The 16297-nt window shown below is 38.1% G+C and overlaps 1 non-coding gene across 1 annotated transcript; it reads right to left on the reverse strand.

Moving 5' to 3' along the window:
• Positions 1-15733: 15733 nt before the first annotated feature.
• LOC119510505 lies at positions 15734-15837 on the reverse strand. The gene has a single exon (XR_005211952.1). It is a non-coding gene; the product is annotated as a U6 spliceosomal RNA (small nuclear RNA).
• Positions 15838-16297: the final 460 nt, after the last annotated feature.

Below are 16297 nucleotides of genomic sequence, written 5' to 3' on the forward strand. Positions count from 1 at the left end.
ACTCTGCCAAGTAAAGTTCATGGTTTAGTGAAAATTTCATCTTCAGTCTAATCATATGAGCCAAATTCTGTCTCCACATATTCTGAGATGAGAAATGAACTAATTTTTGAGCTTCTTTGTGACATTCTAAGCATAATATTAAGTACGGGTGAGCATAGCAAGGTGGGATCTTGGTATATTTGAATTAGGCCTTATGCCATATCCTGAACCTTCCATGTAACATGACATTAAATAGCACAAAGTACATTTAATTCAATGCTGCTTTGGAATCTGTCCAAATGACCAAAAATTGTCAACTCACCTATAATGCAGTCTTGATGGTCAGATCACAAGATATGTGATAGTGAGTTATTTCCAGCATAGAGTCATAGAGTGGCAAGGCAGGGGAAATTCTGGACAGATCATTTTCAAGCAAGACCAAATTTGAATTAACCAGAGAGACATAGCCAGGTTTGGTGACTGGGCTTTAAAGACCAACTATAAAAGATCAATTTTATTTTACAATTGATCATGGTGCAGCATATTGAATTAGAACCTCTCATCTAATCTTGGCTTTCTAATGTCAAAGTAAGGCAAGTAGTTTGCAGAGTGTACCTAGGTATTGATGGTTAAAATGAATCTGGCCAGTTTATTGGGAGGCTGTGGAGTTAGTCTCAATGGTAATTTACACAGTTATAGCTGATACAAATCCTACATTGAAGTAGGTCATCCTATGTTTGTAGGTCTGCTATATATCATGTTCCATAGATTATACAGTAAAATTTGACTTCAGTCTTGTTTTTAAAATTCAGGGATTGGAGTGTTTAATCCAGTTGTTAAGGAGCTGGTGTCTAATTTTTCTGGTTGGAGTAACTGAATGTTTTTAGTGGTAGAGGAGAACAAATGGAGGCCAAAGAGTTAACTATAAAAGCAGGTAGATACATGAGTCCACAGAGAGGTAATTGTTGCTAAACTGAGATTTGGATTAGGAATGGGACTACTTCCTGTGTTTCCAGATAACAGCCACTTAGATGGTCTTCCACCGAAAATTTGACTACTTTATCATCTGGGGGGAAGGGAGTAAAAGCCACAAAGAAAAGTCAGCAGACTTTTCAAAACTTGGCAGATAAAGTTGACATGGTCAGGAGAAAGATATTTTTAGGCTTAGCAAGGTTGTTATAAGAAGTGATGTCACCGCCCTGAAAGATCCTCTACGTATGGGTCTAATTGCAAGACCCTTGATTGTTTTTGTAGATTTAGCCAGGCTTTGTTTGTTTGTTTGTTTTGTTTACAGCAAATGACACAGGTACAAAGTGACACAGAAAGAGGCCACTTGTTTCAAGCTCTAGCCAGTACTTCCATTTGCTCTGGTTTGAATTTTCCCAAAGTGGTCAACTTCCAAAGGCAAATAAATATATAAACTGAGAGCATGAAAAAAAATTACTATCTGAAATACAATAGAAATCTAAAGGCATTCTTTTATCTCATCAAATGAATGGAACTTTTGTGACAATATACAGAATATGTTTTCCAGTATAACATTTAATCAGAGTAATATTTTTTCTTTTTTTGAGCTAAGATTAATTTAATTATATTGTATATTGTAATGAAAAATACAGAATGCAGAAAAGGGAACAAAATTTAAATAAGTCTCAATGAACTTCCAACATGGTTTTCTCTAATGGTTGCATATGAAGAGACAAAAAAATAAAAGCAATATAAAAGCTTGTTTTCCTGAAACACCATCTGTTATTTTTGTTTTAAGTAAGCTCAGTCCTCCAAAGGTTATAGATACCAAGGAGGAATTAGCACCATTATGGGAAATGTTGTTACTTCTATGTATTTGACTTCCCCAATTATCCAAATATAGAATTCTAAAATGATGTATTTTATAATAGGTGTGACTAAATTTCTGATTTGCTATATAATATCAGATAAATGATATTGCATTGTCAACTTGCTTGCTCTGAAATGCAAATAAATTAGGGGTTTGCTTTGCATTTTTTTCATTTCATTGTAGTTTTCTGTTGGCCACATATATAGAAATGTTGAAGAAAGTGGTTATCAAATTGTTATCAAATATATGTAAATTTATTGATTCCTGTACCTTAGGGAAATTAGTTTTCTTTTTAGTTATAAGAGAATTAGATTCCTTTTCCCAAAAGGGAGGCAAAGAAATGTCAAATACATTTATATACCTTATAAACATGAATAAATAATCTGTACATCATTTTCTCCCTGTAGAACAAGACTAAATACCCTTTAGGGATGAAAATATTTAATTGCCTGGTATGTTGTTACAGATATTTTATATGGACACTATTTCTTTCTTTTGACTTGCAATTAAAATGACAAATTCAAGATTCCTGCTTGTCAAGCACTGCTCGTGTAATATTAAAAAAATTAAAACTTGAAACAAACCAAAAAGAGAAAATAAGCAAGTGTTTATACATAGATCAAAGCTACTCAAATCATGACTTTTGCCCCAGCTATAAATTCCAATAAAATAGTTTTTGAAAATTCACAGGACTGTCTGGGTGCGGCACAAGTATGCCCATAAACTTCATCAAGGGTCAGTGCTATGTCTATGGGTTGCTCTGGTAACTGGTAAGGATTAGTGTCAGGTTAATTTGGCCAATAATAGTGATGGTAGCTAGCATTCAGTATACATTTAGGATGTACGGCTTACATAAATTAGCTCAATATGATAACAAGCTCCTTCGAGTAAGTACCGGTAATATCTCCACTGTACAGGTGAGAAAAGTGAGGTAACATACTCTATGGTCCTGGGGACCACAGTGGCAAATAGGAACCCAAGCAGCCTCACCTCAAGGTTTAGTCTCTGCTTCCAACCACCAGAGGACAGCTGGTTACAGTTTACCATGTGTATTAGAAAGGATTCTCTAGGGAAACAGAACCAACAGGAGATATAGAATAGAATACATATTATGATTTTTTTTAAATAGGATTTGATTCATGTGACTGTGTGGATGGGCAAGTTCAAATTCCATAGGACAGGCTGCCAACTGGGGACTCCATTGAAGGATTTCGATGAATTCCCCAGGAGAAGCTGGCTGGCTGAAGTAGAGATGGAAATGCTCCCATCTAACTGCTGAAATCATCACTTCCTGTTTTAAGGCCTTTAACTGATTGGATGAGACTTCTTTCATTGTTGAACGCAATCTCCTCAGTTGATTGTAGATGTAATTGGCAGTAGATGAAATCAACTTAATTATTATTTAAATCCATGAAATAACAATCAATCAGGCCAGTGCTTGCTTGACCAAACAGCTGGACACCATAACCTGGTCAAGTTGACACATGAATGTAATCATCACCATCTACCCCTTGTCAACTTGGCCCCCATACACATATCCTTAAACCATACTTAATCTCTAAATAAAAACAGCCATACTTTCACCTAACACAATTCAACTGTCCTGAATACAACTGGAAATGTGATAAGTTTTTCCCCACAAGAGGATGCAAGTCCTTGGGTAATATTCATTCATAAACTTGCTCTCCTATAACTTAATACTGTGACATGAAGTTTGTGCAACTTATGTCATATGATAAGGGGATAAGATAGGGAAGAAAACAAAGATATTTTCTTTATGCATATATACAATATACTCGTAAAAAGCTAGGAATACATATTCATAACCATCACAGTCCTCATTTCTGTAACTGGTCACATGGTCATAGCTCATATTTATAACTACCTTCCTCCACTACCCATTCCAAATTCCCATTACTCTTATCAAGCACCTTATCTGTCAGTGGTTCTTTGCCTGGTGGGATGACACAAACCTTCATTCATTAGTAGTCTTCCTGGATTGGGTTGTTTCAGTTTTCCATTGAGTTTAGTCACATTTTAGCCAGTTTGGATATATAATGCCCCAGAAAAAGCCATATTCTTTAATGCAATCTTGTAAGGGCAGATGTATTAGTGTTGATTAGGTTGGAACCTTCTGATTGAGTGTTTCCATGAAGATGTGACTCACTCAACTGTGGGCAAGACCTTTGATTGGACAATTTCCATGGAGGTATTACCCCACCTACTCAGGGTGGATCTGAATTAAATCACTAGAGCCATATAAAATTGCTGACAAAGAGAGGCCATAGCTCTGGGCTGGGAAAGAGAAAGTAACGTGGCAAGAGGGGGGCCATGGGCATTTGGGACCATTGTCCATGTAACTTGTGCCTTCAGGGCCCACTTGAGTTCTATCTTGTATATACTACTTCCATTTTATGATGGAGTGCTGCTGTGCATGCCCAGCTTCTTGGCTTGGAAGTTCAGAAAACACTCAATTCATGGTAGGCAACTCAGTTCTCATGGTAACTCATGGGGAAGCATTTGGTCTCTACTAAGGCCAAGTAATAGGCCAAAAGCTGTTTCTCAAAAGGAGAGTAGATATCTTCAGATGATGGAAAGGCTTTGCTCTAAAATCCTAATGGTCTGCTCTGTGATTTCCCTGTAGGGGTGCCTGCCAGAGTCTCCACACAGCATCTCTATTTGCCACTGACACTTCCAGCATAATCAGATCTGCTGAATCATATGGCCCAAGTGGCAGAGCAGCTTGCACAGCAGCCTGGACCTGTTGCAGAGCTCCCTCTTATTCTGGTCTCTATTCAAAACTAGCAGCTTTCTGAGTCACTTAGAAAATGGGCTGGAGTAGCACATCCAAATGAGGTATATGTTGTCTCCAAAATCCAAAGAGGCCAACTAGGCTCTGTGACCCTTTTTTTGGTTGTAGGAGGAGCCAGATGCAACAGATAATCGTTCACCTTAGAAGGAATATTTTGACATGCTCCACACCATTGTACACCTAGAAATTTCACTGAGGTAGAAGGACCCTGATTTTTTTTATTGGATTTATCTTCTACCCTCAGACAAATAAGTCAGTCTTTAAGGGCAAATTTTATGAAGGAAGGGCAGTGCATAAGTGAGGGCTCAGGCTGTATAACAGTGAGCAAACTCTTACATGGCACTCGCTGTATGCCAGATACTTCACATATAGAAATTCATTTAATCTTCATAATACCCCTAAGAGGTAGGTACTTGTTATAGATTTAATGATATTCCCCCAAAAGATAAGTTCAAATCCTAACTTCCAGTCCCAAATGTGACACCATTTGGAAATAGGATCTTTGAAGCTATTATTAGTTAAGATGAGGCCAAAGTGAATTATGGTGAGCCCTTAATCCAACAGGATTTGTTTCCTTATTTAGCAGAGGAAATTTGGACACAGCCAGTAAGGAAGAGACAGAGAGACAGAGACAGCCTCTTGTCAGAGGGAGAGAGATTGAATGATGCTGTCACAAGCCAAGGAAAGCCATGGATTGTGGGCCACCTATCAGAAGCCAAGGGAGAGGTATGGAATGGATTCTCCCCTTTAGGGAGAATCTGACACCTTGATTTCAGACTGCAACCTCTAGAACTCTGAGACAATAAACTCTTATTGTCTTAAGCCAATCAGTCGGTGGTACTTTGTTACAGAAGACCCAGAAAATAAGACCATACTCTGTAATCCTACTTTACAATTAAGGAAACCAAGGCACAGAGAAAATGAATTAACTTGCCCATGACTTTGTAATACTTCAGAGACAGGCTTTGAATTCAGGTTGTTTGACTCTAGACTCTATATTCTTTGTCATTATGTGATGCTGTGTCATATTTTGGAAACTTAAGACTTTAAGTAATTTATGTACAAAACTCACATTATGGGAGCCAGGCTTAGGCATTTTAAAAATTAAAATTCAATGAAAAGAGAAGCAATATAGAAAAGAAAGTGTCAATGACAGTAATATATTGGCACTTGACAGTCTATATTTACCCGTTTATTTTAGTTAGTACTCTTATATTAAAATTAGCAGAAAATCTCTTCAAATGGCTTAGCCAAATAATGGAATTTAATGGAATGATCCTGGGACACCTCATGGAATCCAGGAAAATTTGCAAAACCAACCTTCAATATACAGAGACTGGAAAGTGCTAGGAACTCAGAGATCTCCAAGTCTCTCTTATTCTCCCTGTCTTGTAGGCTACATGGTCACTCATTCTTCTCTCTCTTGCAGACAGTCTTTCTCCACTCTTTCATGCACATGACTCTACTACCAAAGCCTCCTAGTGTACAAGTCCCCAGATCAAGAGCCTGGGCCAGATTTACTAACAAGTTTAAATCTCAATTCCAAACTCCCAAGAGAAAGAATCTGACAGGCCTGACTTAGGTCAAGTTTCTATCCTTACTCCAGTCATCTGTGACCAGGGAGGTAGGGTCACAGAGGGAAAACATGACTGCTGGGACAGGGCCACATTGTGACTTTTATGGGCCTTAGACACTTTTGTCTTCATGGGTCCATTCCTCCCTAGAAGGTATTTAAAATTATATTTCATGGTTGTATTAGTATAAAGACTAATATAGTAATATTATCTATTAAACATTCCTTTCACCTAAAATTTCATTTTTTTCTTCTGATTTTCAAAAGAAACTAAAATATTTCTGTGGTCTCCTAAATGTATTGTGGGCCATGGGCACTGTGACTACTGTGCTTAATGTTGACTGCAGGCCCACTTTCTCAGGGAAGTGGACTTCTTAGAGAAAGAGGGTCTTTTCTGGATTTACACATGCTATTTAGGTAAGACATTTTCAAAGCTTTTCACCCTCCCTTTTTATGTGAGTCATATGCAACCTGTGTTGATAATGATACAAGTGATATTAATTCTGGAGAAAGTATTTTTCCTTGTCTATTCTTCCATCTAAATGACTTTCACATGTCCAGCTTCAAGTTGTTGATTTCTGCCTGGTTCCCTTATGGTCTCAAGGGTGCAGAATAACTTGGAATCTTGTGTTGGGAAAGATTTGGGGTAACTTAAGCTCTTGAACCCAGCTGAGTATTTCACAATCTTTTCTCCAGTACACAGGGTTATATTTTATCAGCTATATCCATGATAAGTTCTCAGTGAAGCATATGCCTTTAGTCCATCTTTCATAAGTAAAATAAATCAAGAAGTGCATTGTATTCTCTTGGAAATACACATATCTTGCCATTAAGATGGAATTGAAATATGAGTCCAAGTTAACAATTGTAAGGACTATTTTCTGTCTTAGAGGCATGCAAGGAGCTAAGACATTCAAAATATATAACTTTTATCTACTATTTTGAGTCCTTTCATCAGTGCTAGCAATAATGATAGAAATGAAATAATAAAGGCAGGATGACAAGCCTGCTATTATTTTCTGAATTTTGAGTCTAACAGGTTGGACAGCTGACTAGGTTGAGTATTGGCATTACATCTAAGGGACAATCTCATGGAGCTTTCAAGTGGTACTTGAAATACCCAGTGAAATACTCCTTTAGGGGAAACAACACAGTTCACCCTGAGAAGTGGAATCTTTCTTTTTAGAGTGAAGAATCACCTCTACATCAATGAAATAGGTACGAAATAGTGGAGCAGGATTATCACTGGCTTGGGAGCTCATTCAATGTGGAAACATACGGGTACATGTTATGTAAATTCTTGCCTTGTAACATATGAAATATTTATCTTTAGGTATCTGACCAAAGTGAAACAAGCACACTGTAGGCTTTCAAAAATATTTCTTACAATGGAAAGATACAGAAATAGTAGTGTTCCAGTTTGCTAATGCTGCCTTTTTGCAACACCAGAAATGGACTGGCTTTTATAAAGGGGGTTTATTTGGTTACACAGTTACAGTCTTAAGGCCATAAAGTGTCCAAGGTAAGGCATCAACAATTGAGTACCTTCACTGGAGGATGGCCAATGGTGTTTGGAAAACCCCTGTTAGCTGGGAAGACTTGTGGCTGGTGTCTGCTCCAAGTTCTGGTTTAAAAATGGCTTTTTCCCAGGATGTTCCTCTCTAGGCTTCAGCTCCTCAAAAATGTCACTCTTAGTTGCTCTTGGGGCATTTGTCCTCTTTTAGCTTCTCTGGAGCAAGAGACTGCTTTTAATAGCTGTCTTTAAACTGTCTCTCATCTGCAGCTCCTCTCTCAGCTCCTGTGCATTCTTCAAAGTGTCCCTCTTTGTTGTAGCAAGCTCGCTCCTTCTGTCTGACCTTGTATAGTACGCCATCAAGGCCCATGCTGAATGGGCAGGGCCACACCTCGGTGGAAATGATCTAATCAGAGCTATCACCTACAGTTGGGCAGGTCACATCTCCATGGAAACAACCTAATCCAAAGTTTCCAACTTAACACTAATGCGTCTGCCCCCACAAGATTGCATTTAAGAATATGGCTTTTTCTGGGGGACATAATATATACAAACTGGTACAAATATTTACAACTTCTTCAACCCCAACGTGGCATCATATCATAATAGAAGACTTTGTTCCAACTTGGCCATCCAGTGTTGAAATTGGTCTAGATTAGATATTTCAAACTAGTAGGCAGCAGCACACTTCTGCATGTTAAATCGGATAGATAATGTGAAAGATTGAAATTTAAACGGCAGCTGCGGGGTGGCGGGGGTGTGTAGGGGTTGGAGCAGAGACTGGGCATGCGCACTGGGGGCCTACACCGGAAGTGTGCGCCTTTCCGCGTCTACGTGAGCTGGACATTGTTTGTTTGGGTAACCATTTTGTGGTACCCCAGCCTTGAAGGTAAACCTGTTAACAGGTGAAGCTGATCAGGGAGCTGGAAGTGCTGTAAGCTGAGCATGGGGTGGGGGCTAAGGCCTCCTGGCATTCCGAGTACAAGAACCGCGCCTGGATCTTCCTGGGAGGGCTTCCTTATGAGCTGACCTAGGGAGATAGCCTCTGTGTGCTCTGCCCGCATGTGAAGATTAACATTAATTTTGTGAGGAACAGAAAGACTGGGAAGTCCAAAGGATTCTGTTTTATCTCCTATGAAGACCAGAGGAGTACACATTTGGCCCTTGTAATTTTAATGTAATCAATATCAGGGAGAGAAATATCCAAGTCAACCATGTTTGCCAATACCATTTCCCTTGACCCTCTGAGTACATGGGAGATGCGGCCAGATCTCAGGGAGAAAGACTGTGGGGCTCAGACACTCATCCTGTTCATCTAAAGGCTCTGATGATGAAGCACCCTCAAAACAGCACAAACAAGACAAACAGAAAAGAAATAATATAGAAAAGAAAAAAATAGTAAAAGAATATAGAGAAGGCTGCTGTGAAAGTGAAAGAGGAGGTGGGATAGATGGAGCAGCCGTGGTCCATGCCCACCCGAGGCCAGGTTATAAAGGAGAAGGATGCTCTAGCCAGACCTCAATAAATACAACAACATGGAGAGTCCAGAGAGGGGCAGAAGCCTTACCCTGGCTGCCCCTAGCCCAGGACCCCTAACCTGGAGAGGGGGCTGAGCCTAGACCCTAAACAAAAGCAGGAGGAGGAAAGAAGAGAGTAGATCTCTCTTCTCAATCTGTGGGCATGATCACACAATTTTACTAATCCCAGCAATCATAGACCAGACCAAGGCTGAAACCTGCTCAGAATCTGGGGCAGAATTCCTTAAAATTTAAACACTTTGTCTATAACTATTCAAAATTATACAACAGCTGAAATTGTATTACAGAATTTGTATGGCTCCTTCTGGAAACTTGAAATTTTGGTGCCTTAAGATTTTAAGAGTAGGGCTGTGTAGTGTTTCACCATATAGTAACTCCCCTCTCCCCATTCTGTTTAAGTATTGCAATTTTCAATGTACCAGTATGTGCTAAAGTTTAGGAAGCACTGTCCTAGATGATCTCTGTTGTCTTCTACTTCTAAGCTTTTCAGGCCAATGGAGTGGGAACTTAATGCTATCATACAGTTTTTCTAGTAAGCAGTAAATGATGTTTAGGTTCCTGTCACTGTATAATTTTATGTACCAATAGTAATGGAAGTTTTTCTTCAACTTTACCTAAAGATAAAGCTGAGGGCAAAGAATATTCTTATGCAAAGTGGTACCAATTGAAATACATGGCTAATCATGGTGAATTATAAAGAGAGTCTCTCTCTAGTACATTCTTGCTACTTTTCTCTATTTCTTGTACACACACACACACAATGCATATTTATACACACACATACATATGAATGTATTTGAAATCTAAACATGATATTTCATTCTCTCTCACGAGAAGTTGTTTTATCTGCTAGGGAGCTTGGGATATGTAAAGTAATATAGCATAATTGGAAATGCAAAATGTTTCCTGGATTCTGTTAGCATTTGATGTTTGATTGAAGAGCATTTCATTCCCATTTGCAATTTCACATTCTGCATATATATACCAAACTGCATATATGAATGTGCAAAGGTTGCCACTTAGGATGGAAACCTTAAGCTAACCTTTTGGAAATTGCCTGTTCATTTTAAATAAGAAAAAATAAATTCTAATATCTGGAATGATTTAAAATATTGTGACTTTGGGCCAATGATTCTTTATATAGGAAATCTATTTGGCATAAAAATTTTCCCAGAAAACTACTGATTCTGCAGTAGTATATACAAATGGTACTGATAATATAAACAATAAGAATATTGCTAACCCAGCATTTACGGATCAGTGGAAATTTCTATAGTGGACAGTTACAATGAATTTAAAGAGTTTTTCCTTTTTTATTATAATTTTTTCAAACAATAGCCAAAAATAGAAAAATGCTTTTATCCAGTTATTACAACTGTTTTCATTTTCCCACATATACTTCCAGTCTTTGCAAGTATGCTTATTTTACCTATTTACATGTATGCATATTTTACCTAGCTACAGTTCATTCATTCATCTATTTATTTGTTCAAACATTCATTCATGAAATATTTCTTAAGTTTTACTGAGTGCAGATGTGATACTATAGGTGGGGTTACAAAAATGAGTAAGACACAGTAACCAGAGGAGGTCATGATATAGTGGTAGAAATGGACATGTAAGCAATTAAATTAGAAGTTTGTCAACAATGCTCTAGGATTATAACAGGTGACACAAGACAGTCAATGGGGCAAATGAAGTTAGAAAAACACTGCGGGCGGTGATTGCAGTGTAGACAGAATCCACAGGAGACTCACATGTTCATTGTGAGTGAGAGCACAAGATATGGTACGTAACAGTAGTGAGAAATGAGGCTGTTGAGAAAAGCAGGGAGGCAGGAAACTTCTTGCGTGCTGTACAGATTATTTGATATTTTCTTGCTTTGGGGGACTCAATGATTTTAAAGAGAAAATGATGTGATCAGAAATATATATATTTGTTGTGCTACCATCACCCGAAATTGTGTTCCAAACCTCTCACTCCTGTCTTTTCCTATCTGTCTGTAGTGCTTCCTTTGGTGTTTCCTGTAGAGCAGGTATCTTGTTCATAAACTCTCTTATTGTCTGATTGTCAGAGAATATTTTAAACTCTCCCTCATATTTGAAGGACAGTTTTGCCAGATATAGAATTCTTGGTTGATGGTTTTTCTCTTTCAGTATCTTAAATAAATCACACCCCTTCCTTCTTGCCTCATAGCTTCTCTGAGAAATCCACACAGTCTCAAGCTTCCTTTGTTTGTGATGGATCAATTTTCTCTTGCTGCTTTCAGGATTCTCTCTTTGTCTTTGATGTTTGATAATCTGATTATTAAGTGTCTTGTCATAGGTCTATTCAGATCTACTCTGTCTGCGGTATGTTGTGCTTCTTGGATCTGTAATTTTATGTCTTTCATAAGAGATGGGAAATTTTCATTGATTATTTCCTCTATTAATGCTTCTGTCCCTTTTCCCTTCTCTTTTCCTTCTGGGACACCCATGACACGTACATTCATGTGCTTCACATTGTCCTTCAATTCCCTGAGACGTTGCTCATATTTTTCCATTCTTTTTCCTGTCTGTTCTTTTGTGTGTAGAATTTCAGGTATCTTCTTCTCCAGTTCCTGAGTGTTTTCTTCTGCCTCTTGAACTCTGCTGTTGTATTTCTCCATTGTGTTTTTCATCTCTTGTGCTGTGCCTTTCATTTCCAAAGATTCTGCCACTAGTTTTTTCAAACTTTCTATTTCTACCTTTTATTCACCCAGTGTTTTCTTTATATCCTTCATTTCTTTTGCCATATCTTTCCTGAACTTGTTGACTTGGTTTTTGATATGATTTAGCATATTTCTTTGAAAATCTTTAATTGATTGTTTCATTAAAATGAAAGAATATCTCAATTCTGTCTTAATTGAGGTGTAAGTGTGTTCCTTTGACTGGACCATATCTTCATTTTTCTTAATGTAATTTGTAGTTTTCTGTTGTCTAGGCATCTGGTTTCCTTGGTTACCCCAATTAGATTTTCCCAGACTAGACCGGGTTCAGGTCTCAGAGTGGGGCTATATTCAGAGTCAAGTTTCCCTGAGGGGTGTCTTAGAAGATTGACAGACTTTCCTGTGAGGCCTCTAGCTGTTGTGCTTTTCCTAACCTGCTCAGCAGGTGGCGCCTGTCAGCCTGTCTCTCCAACTGGTGTAAGGAGGTGTGACCCCTTTATTTCTTAGCTTAGTTTCTGTTTTGACTGTTTCCCCCCAGGCATGGGGGTCTGAGTTCTGAAGGGTGGGCTGGCAGTAGAGCTGGGCCCCATCTCCTTCCTCTTAGGGAAGATACACCCCCTAGGGAGTTATCTTCTGCATTTGAACAGCTCCTTTGTCTCTAACTCTGTAACTCCCCCCCCATCTGGGTCAGAGTGCTGCAAACTGAAAATGGCCACTCAGGCTGAGAGAGCAAAAAAGGGCAAGAAAGCTCCCTTTCAGAGCCAATCCACGGCCCCCTGGTTCTGCCCTCTGGTCAGATAGAGCACCTGGTCCTCTGGGCTCCCTCTCCTGGAACACTGGTGTCCTCCAGCTCTCCACACAAGAGTTAACAATTAGATTATTGAAGACCACCGTGTGAGCAGTTCACAGGAAAGATGAGAAGGAACACCAGAGACCAGTGTGAGTGAGATAGCAACTTTATTGTCCTTTGCTTATTTTATGTAGCAAAATATACTTTTTCTGATAGGTTTGCTAGCTACATAATATGCCACAGAGTGATCATTGCATATTTTAGCAAATATGTAGTTCCCCCCCTAAAATAGCAGTGCTTGGAGCATTTTGGTACATATGCTTATTTTGATGTGGCTTGTCTTTTTGTTATTTCTATAGGATAAATTTGCAGGACCTGGATCATTGGATAAAAAATATGAATTTTCTTTTTGCTTCTAGGTTTTCCTAAGCCATTTACACACATGACATTGGGGAGTGTATTCATTCATAAAGAATTTGGTGCATGAATTGTAATGGCAGAATTCTGAACAGAAATTCACAGCCTCCGTGACCATGACTGGATATACTGTTATTTTGTTTAGGGCTATTCCCTTTCTTCAAATACCATTCATTTGAAATAAAAGGTGCTTCTAGAGTTAGTGAGACTCCCAGAACAAGTCATTTCTTGACTTCATAATACTCTTGAATGGGGATATACTTGTTTTTCTTGTATTTACAATTCTAATAGAAGGAAGCAAAATGCTTGTTATTATCAAACCTCTAAATTTCATTCTTCATTCTGTAAGGTAACATTTGAAACTTCATCTGTGGAGCCCTCAGTGGCTTCCTACATCACTTCACAGTAGAGCTGCCTCTGATTGGAAGAACATGCAGGTTATATTTTCAATGACTTTTATTCATATGGAGGAGTCCATTTTTTTGTCTAAGATATGTGACATTAAATAACCATTATTCCTAAATTGAAGATAAGCGGTAAGTCAAACAACAATATCTGTTATCAAAGATGATCCAATTTCAGAAATACATAATTTTGGATGAATACATTCCCCCAAAATTCAGTAATTTGGGCTGAAATAATTGTGTTGCCTCTATAATCCTAATGTTGATTTTATTACCTTCTTTTTTTTTCTCCAGTGTTTTGTTTTTCGGTTTGTGCAGGAGGACAGAGACACATGATGTGTGTTTGGCTCATGTGTCTGAAAATGGCTTCACAGGGACAATTTGATACAGCTGAAGCTATTTCTTTTTAGAGACGTTGTATTTTGAGCAGCTGCCTTAACAGCCTTCATTTTGTTACATCATATGAGATATATCTCTGCAATAGGAAGAAAGACATGGGTGATCAGTAGTTCTGACTAAAACTTAAACTTACAAAGGCAAAACCAGAAATGTATGTTCCTGAAGTTGTATTTGTATAATATGTGATATATACACAGTTTTCTTATCCTAGTTTTAAGTCATCTTTTCAACCACCAGGGCTTTTAGTTTTGTCTCATTCACATAGTCAAACTCCTTTTTTTTTTGCCATAGACTATTGCATTTTGGTTTAATAATTTGAACTCTCATCCAGAAAGCATCTCAAAGGGCTCATCTTCAAAAATAGATTTCAGGGCTGCACATTCTGAAAGACAATCCATGCTTGCTTTCCTGTCATGGCCCTATATGCAAATGAGAGCCTCAGATCATCAGCTATTAATGTAATGTAAGGGATAAATTATGCTTGTTCATCTAACTGTGCTCAGCCAGAGCGCTAGGCTGGAGTCAAACCACAGGTTTATTTGAGGGATTCTGACAAGATGTAGTATTTAGCCTGTAATACCTAAGGCATCTGAGAACACAGCAGATGACATTTTGTAGGCATTCATAGTGCCTTTGAGTTTGGAAATTCCTAGGTTCTCTAAAAGCAGCAGTAGCACACTCAAGTGACACACAGCATTCCAAGCTACATTTACATGATTGCAGTGGATATGATTAAACAATAAAAATTGAATTAATTGCTTGTTTTACCCCTTATGGCTGATTGACTGATTTACTAGTTGCTTTGATTTGTTCAAGAAATTATCCAAATTACCTTTTCATTTCAGTCAAGGAACTAGTCACAGAAAATACACTTTGATTTGTTGAGAGGCAGAAGTTCTCTCTTAAGTGGCAATTCCCTTAGCCCTCTAAACTAAAGCCTTAAATGGATTGCAAAATATTTTTGATGCTTTGCCTCATTTGATTCCTTCACTCTTTGACTGAAGACTAGTCATTAACCATATATATCTGCAACATAAAGCTATACTGAGCCTAGGAACTTGGTCTGCTCAATGGGCATGGACTTCATATTTTCCCCTACAAACACTATTTAAAAGAATGGCATTTTATAGATGAAACAGTGGAAACCAATACAGGGAAAATCTGGGCTTCAACTTGGAGGTAGATATTGACAATGACCAAAGCAAAGACTAAGTAATAGTTGAAGGATGTGGCCTCTTTGGTGGCTTGGTCACGCCAGTGAGATGGATTTGGAAGAGGGCAGATTCAGAGAATCCTCCTCTGACAGGGCTTGCCTCCACATTCCGCTTAAAGCCACGTTTGCTAGTAGGAACCCTGAGTAGTTGGATGAATTTTATACTGCTATCTCATATTTAAATTCTGAGAAATTTGATGTGTTTAAATAAGCTCAGACATAGGTTAGACCTATACAGAGATGATTGAGTTGGAGGAATAAAGGAACAGAGCAGAAATAGATTTGAATATGATATATATATATATATATATATATATATATATATATATACATATTAAGTACTGCCATCTCAGAATTTAGTATTCTATTTCATTTGCTTTAATATATAATAAGTAATATTAAGAATAAAGGATTTCCATTTTTAACTCCTTAGCTGAATATTTTTATAGCAATGAGCATGGCTTTTGTCCTTTGCAATTTTAGTCAGTGTTGAGGATTGAATTATATCCCCCACAAAAGTATGTTCAGGTCCAAACTCCTGATCCTGCAGGTGTGACCCCATTTTTTTTTTTTTTAATATGAAATGCTTCACAGATTTGCATGTCATTCTTTTGCAGAGGCCATGCTAATGTCTGTACCGTTCCAATTTTAGTGTATGTGCTGCTGAAGCAAGCACAACTCATTTTTAAATAGGATCTTTAAAGATTTTTTTAGTTAAGGTGTGCACAAAGTGAATGAGCGTAGGCCTCAATCCAATATAGCAGAAGTCCTTATAAGCAAAGGAAAGTGCACACAAAAAGAGAAGCCACAAGGAGCAGTCAGAAGCTGGAAGTCAACAGATCCCGGAAGAGAAAGGAGAAGATGACACCATGTGCATTATCATGTGACGGAAAAGTTAGGGAACCCCAAAGATTGCTGGTTAGCCAACCAATCCCCCCTGCCAGAGGAAGCAAGCGTATTAGCCTCTGAGTCATGAGGTAATAAATTCCTGTTTTAAGCCAACCCCTTGATCGGTATTCATTTTAGCAGATAACAAACTATGATACCATATAAATAATGATTAGCAGACGGCATGGTAATTGTTGAAATACTGTGTGACTGCCAATAACAAAGCCTTCTGCTAAAACACTAGAAAT

This window comes from Choloepus didactylus, chromosome 1 (assembly GCF_015220235.1).
Source record: "Choloepus didactylus isolate mChoDid1 chromosome 1, mChoDid1.pri, whole genome shotgun sequence".
NCBI classification, from domain to species: domain Eukaryota; kingdom Metazoa; phylum Chordata; class Mammalia; order Pilosa; family Megalonychidae; genus Choloepus; species Choloepus didactylus.